Source organism: Hylobates moloch, unplaced genomic scaffold (genome assembly GCF_009828535.3).
Source record: "Hylobates moloch isolate HMO894 unplaced genomic scaffold, HMol_V3 SCAFFOLD_11, whole genome shotgun sequence".
In the NCBI taxonomy this organism is placed as follows: Eukaryota; Metazoa; Chordata; class Mammalia; order Primates; family Hylobatidae; genus Hylobates; species Hylobates moloch.
In genome coordinates this window covers 20,124,630-20,131,386 of record NW_026652286.1, presented here as the reverse complement: position 1 = coordinate 20,131,386, position 6,757 = coordinate 20,124,630, and positions in this window count along the sequence as shown.

Below are 6,757 nucleotides of genomic sequence, written 5' to 3'. Positions count from 1 at the left end.
AGGAGTTAGTGCAGTGCTAGGCATAGAGTAAATGCCTAATGAATGTTTACTAATTAGTATGAATGAATGAATGAATGAATGAATAAGCAATTGAATGAACAAGTAAAAGAATTTCCTAAAGGATATTGTCAAACTAGATCAATATAATGCTTCACAGAAATTTAATTTATGCTGTATTTATAGCAACTCTAATGATGATATTTTAGATAAGATGGCCTGAGCATAGTGGCATTATAACCAAATGAATGTCTCTATCTGAAGAATACAGGTTAAGAGACCCATATTGAACTGAAGAAAGGGCTCTATAGTAGTCGTTGGAAGGCTCCCTTCTAAGCTCATCGTAGTCTCCATGTAGAGATTGCCATTTTCCACATTGTATATTTTGCTTTTTATGAACAGCTCTTAATTTTAATTATCAAATCTATCAACCTTTCCCTTTTTGGTTTGCACATTTTATACCTTGTTTAAGAGATTCTCTTCTAGATCAAGGTTAAAAATATATACTTCTTTATTTTTTACTAAAGTTTTGAAAACTTTGTGTCTCTCGGAGGTCATCAAACCATCAAGAATTGATATTTTGCATATAGTATAAGGTAGGAAAATACAATTTCATTTTCCCTCATATGGTTAGTCATTATTTAAATATAATTTTATTTAGTCCAATAACTACATTTTATCATTTCCATCTAAATCTTGACTAGAGGCTTTTTTGGGAGGTGGAAAGGGCAGGTTGTACAAGTCACGTTAATTTTATCCTCCCAACTCGTGTAAATGGGAGCCTGCGCTTAGGGAGTTGGTGAGAGGAGAGATCCTTCCTCCCATACTCCCTCCTTTCCAGTTCCAACTGTCTCAAGTCTGAGACAGGCCATGACTTTCTTCTCACTGCAAGTTCATTAATCATCTAATGAGGATGTCAACCTTTGGGTTGTGGGAAACTTTATTCTAGAATCTCTGCTTTACCTTCTCATTCTGCTTTATTCCCTCACATCTCATGTCTGCCCCAATAAAACCAAGGCTTTTTGCTACCAGGAGTAAGGAATTTTAGTACTTGATTATTTCTCCTTATTGTTGATTCTGGCCTCAAGGGCTTTGGGAATTCCCTTTAATCTTTTAGGGAATCTGAAAGCTCATTCATGCATTAAATTTTTTTAAATTTAATTCAAATTTGTAGATGTTCTGAACCATGAGGAAGTCTCCAAAAACCTAGTGTTTCATGTTGCTGAAATAGAAGTCTATGGTATCTTTTTTGTTTATTTATTTTTTGTTTTGGGGGGGTTGGTTTGTTTATTTGGTTAGTGCCTTTGGAGACTAATGTTTTTTACACTCACATCTTTGATCCATACAGACTTAATTTTGATATAGTAACGGGTATGGTAGGGAATCCTGCTTTATTTTTTCAGAGTCATCCAGTAAACACAAAACAACACTATTTATTGAATAATTCACAGAATGGAAGTTTTAGAATGTAAATACTCAATATGTGATAGGGAAAAGAACACTAATACAAAGTATAAAATCTTCCAAAGCAAGGCAGACCCCTATTATTACTGTCTTACCAGTCTGCACTGGATGTGGTCAGCTTCTTGAATCACCAGGGCTGTCCATGCTAGAGATACTTCCATCTCTTTTAGCTCAAAATATTTACAGAAATACATATACTGTTGGGAATATAATGGAGGATATATAATCAACTTTTCCATGTTCATTGTTTTGTTACTATACATAGTAGATGAGTTTCAGAAAAGTTGTATTACATTAAAATCATATTTTTAGTTCCCCTGGCAAGTGTTCTCTTTAAAGGGATTTTACTTTGAATTATTTTTGAAAATCATCTTAAAGGGTAAATAATGACTCCCTAATTTTTCTATGATGCAAATAAGAGTTTTTATTTACTAAGTTTCTCAATGCAAGATATACTTGCATAATGCAGATTCTTTTCTAATACAGGAGAAAAAAATGAGGAGGCTAAATTTTAAAAGCAAATCAATGTGTATTTTAAAAAATGCAATTGTTGGAATACAGACTTAAAGACATTTCTTAAGGATCATTTACATGAATCCAATTTGCTTGCCTCTATATGAGAGGCAACATTTTGGGTGATTTTTTTTTTTCAAAATCTAATTTTTAAGCTTTGTAGGGTAGGTGCCAAATGGTATTTTAAAAACACACATTTAAAAAAGGAAGAACGTGCAGTTTTGCCTGGAGTACAGATGGAGCCTGTGTCAATTGAAGGCATTTTGCCTAAGGACACAGAGAAAATCACTTCTTCATAAAGACCATAAACTCCACTCATGTTTCTGTTCATTTTAATTTGTAGAAAGTGGGAAGAAATCAAATAGGGGGGCATACAGGTTCATTTGCTTAAATAATCTCATCACTCAAATTTTATATCAATTATGCTCTAAAAATTATTTGATCCCAAATCAGTAATGTAATTTTTATATGAAAAAATATGGTCATTTCTGGTTATTTCTTGTTACTTCTCTTATTGATTTTTTTTTCTGTCATGCACTGTGTATTGTGTAGATAAGGCCCAATTCTATTCCATCTCCATACCTCATACATATCTTTTATATCTCCTCACTTTGGTCCCCTGCAGCATACCTTACATTAGTAATTTAAAAAATGATGAGAGTAACCCTTATTCCCTGTGCCAGGCATTGTGCTCAGGACTGTAGAGGTAACTTTTCATTTAAGCTGCAAAACAAAAAATGAGGAACCACAGAGTATTTGAGAGATAAGAGGCAGAGCCAATATCTGAGCATGCACTTTGGCTTTTAAAACCCCTTCCCTTTACCACTCTGCCGATATTCTTTATAAAGACATAAATGTGAAACTGCTAGTAAGAAGATAATATAAATCTTCATTGATTGACATGGAAATATGTCTATTATAAATTGCTATGCAAAAAACTCAGATTGTAATACAGGGTAGGCATCAGGATCCCATTCTTTTAAAAATAAATTTGCATATGTACAAAAATGGCTGGAAAGATAGATTCCTAAATGTTAATAGCAATTCCCAGTGGTTTAAAATATTCTTCTTTAAATTTTTTGATTTCACTTTTCGGGAGCGTTTTTCAGTCATGGTTCTTATTGCAAGCAACAACTCTGGGGGGGAAAAAAAAAGCAGCAGCACATGGCCAGACGTGAGATCTTTGGTTTTAATACCATGTGCTGCTGTATCACTTACAGATGATAATCTTTTTCATTTTATTTCTTCCTTCTACTTTTGATTATAAAGCCAATTCTCATATTATCAAATAGTTGGGACAAAGTTAATCCTGCCTGGCAATCATTTCTCATCAGTTTTCTATTTTTAAAGATTAACTCTTTTTAATCCGTTCTCCCTGTGTCATTAATATTGTAGTGGCATCAAGCTACAGAAAACTCTGCACAAACTGACCTGTACGAAAAAGGGAAATGTATTGAGTTATAACTGGAGCGCAGAGGTTGAGTCAGAGGTTCTCAGTGTCATCAGGGTATTGACACAACTTCTCTGTGATTCCTTTCCCTCTACTCTCCCCCCTTTGATAGGCTCATTCGCATTCTGCTTCCTCATCCTTGTATTAAAAAGCTGCAGCTATTACAGGCTCTACATCCTTACCTTCCTCTCTTCAGCTAGAGAAAGACCATCGCCCCTGATAGGTCCTGGGAAACCATGAAGAAACTTCTTTCCCAGAGAAACCTGAGCAAATGTCTGTTTCTTATTTGCCCACATGGGGTCACCTGTAAATTCCTGAACCAATTTCTAAATATCTAACTACTAAATACCAAATTCATTACTCAATACTAATTACCATGAAGCTGAGTGGGTGAGTAGGTCTCCAAAGGGAAATTTGGCTGCTGTTAGTAGGGGAAGAGGAAAATGAAGGCTGGGAAGCCACTCATTCTCACTGGCTTTTATATCCACCCCCCAGTACCCCCACCCTCCCAACTGCCACTCTGAACTCTTCCTTAGTTCATTGTTGTGACAGTTTTATTCCGCCTACCTACTGAATTATTTTCCTCATTAAGGTTTTATGACCACTTGAAGAATCTAACACAACTTGCTTTTGGCCACAACATCAAACCCAAACTCTCATATCCATTTAAATTTTTCCCTCCCCAACCATTCACCACCACTTGATCTATTTTCCTAAAACAGCTCTCACTTTGCCCCTTCTTTACTGAAAGTTGTCTGAGTCCTGGCTGCGTAACAGGTGACGTTCATTCACCCTATCCTGTCATTTGAAAATTTCGACAATCTGGCCTCATCTACAATTTAACTTTTCCTCTTGTCCTTCCCCTTACTATTTCTAGAAAACACCATATTCTTTCTTACCTCCACAACTTTGAAAACACTGTCTCTTTCCATCTGGAAATCTTTCTTTTCATAGATTTGGATAACTAAGTAACATTCTATACCATATATTTCTGCATACTTATGTCTTTTTCTGTGAATTATAACTGTTCATAAAAACACAAACTAGCAATATTTATATCAAGGCATGTTTCATTCATTAGTTTATACACTGATCGTGGTCTGTAAGGTTCTGCATGAGCAGATGTCCACCTACCTCCCAGTCTTGTGTCACATTCTCCTTTTTCTTGCTTGCTATGCCTTACCACACAACAAATGCCTAATGCTGTTTCCTGTTTTAGAAATTCCATACACATATCCTCCACCCAAAATGCTCTTTCTCCACCTCTTCACCTGAATAAACTCTACTCCTCTTTTAGGTTTCTCCTTGAATGTCATTTCTTTAGAAAAACCTCTGACTCTCAAAAGCTTTGGTCCTCCTGTTATGTGCTTTTATTGGACCCTTTACTTTTCCTTTGTAATATTTATTTCAGTTGTAATTAATTATCCATTCTATTATCTCTTGAATGCTTATTACTCTTAACATACTGTAAACACCTAACACAATAATTAGTACTTGTGGATGCTCCATTCTTTTTTGAATAAATAATGGTGGATACTTTTTCTCCACAGCAGTGCTTTTTTTTCATTAATCTTCACTGGCTAACAGGTGCTGCATAATCTAACATTGCTTTTATTTTTGGATAAAGCATTGCATTCAAATCATTTCATTAGATTTAGAAGTCTTCCTGGAAATAGACGTGAACTACCAACTCTAGAGCTTTGGAAGTGACTTTACTTCCAGCTCTTCTGCTGTCTTCTCCTCCTGTCCTTGATCATCTCACTTGCCTAACAAGTGAGTCATTCACATAACATTTAAGAAGAAACTCCCATTTGCTACTTTGTGTCCTGCTTGATGTCTTCTTTTCCTTAAGGACAAGACACAGGATAAAAGATAAGTATTACACGAACGTGTCTTCATCATGCCTGGCCTTTTCCAATCAGTATTCCAAATATATACGTGCATATAATGCATTCTGTTCATTTCAAATGAGATCTAATTAAATGCTATTTTATACGAAATATCAAAAATCCAATTAGCTATTCAAGTAGACTCCAAAATTTTTTCTGTTTGGCCATTCTTACTGAATATTTCAAGATTTATAGAGTCAAAATTTTATACTATTTAAACTGAGGCTACAGAGTTTCAGAATAAGTTTTAGAGAAACTAATTCCAGGTATATTCTTACTGATCCTATGATGTCTTTCTATGAGAGATATAGGACAAATACTTCTCTTCTGACTTCAAAAAATGAAGAAATAGGGATTATGTCAATAGCCCACTTTTCTTTGGAGCAATGAAAATGTTCTAAATCTTGGCTGTTCAATATGGTAGCACTAGCCACATGTGACTATTGAACACTTGAAATGTGATTAGTGCACTGAGAACCTGAATTTTAAATTTAATTTAATTAACTTAAGGTTACATAGTCACATGTGGCTAATGATTAGTGTATATCACAGCACAGCTTTATATGCTCAAAGTGATGGATAAATGGGCTTCTGGATTTGTAAAAGAAGACAGTCAAGAAGGGACTGTTAGCCAGGCGCAGTGGCTCATGCTTGTAATTCCAGCACACTGGGAGGCTGAGGTGGAAGAATTGCTTGAGGCCAGGAGTTTGAGACTAGCCTGGACAACATAGTGAGACTCCATTGCTACAAGAAAAAAAAAAGATTGATTGTTAATTCTGGTCCTCTCCTCATTTCTCATTTAGGTGAAGGGACAATTCACAAGCAGACACTTGTTTCTAATAGGATGTCCTGACTATGTGAGACATTCCATGCCCTAAAACTACACATCACCTCATCGGAAACACTGAAAGACAGACTTCCCCCAAAATAATTTGCTAAGCTTGTTTAAACAGACAGGCTTGGTTTCTTCTCTTTCATAAGACTCAGATATAGAAATGTTTAAAGGGTTCCGAATCATACCAATAATATGAGCACGTATTATGGCTGAGTGTTTGTGGAAATATTGCACATCCACCCAACTCATCACCTGTTAAGTCACATCTTTGTTTAATTTTCAAAAATGAAATGATTCATAGTCATTTTATTCATGGGAATTGGTGCCAGTTTATTTCTGGGAGTTCAATTGCCAGCTTCTGGAATCGAGACACAAATATCTTAATATAAACAGGCTATATGCAGGAGCTTTCAATCTTGTTTCCCTTGGAAAAGCACCAGTAATTTCATATTTGGTCTAATAAATCAGTTTCCGGAAGAATGTTTGCTGACGTCATTTTTTATATCCCTCATGGATTTTATACAGAAAAATAGCCTGGTCATGTTCAAAGCAATAGATTAGTTCTGGTAGTGTCTTTCGGCCTGTGGGAGCCCTCATTCCTCTGCAGTC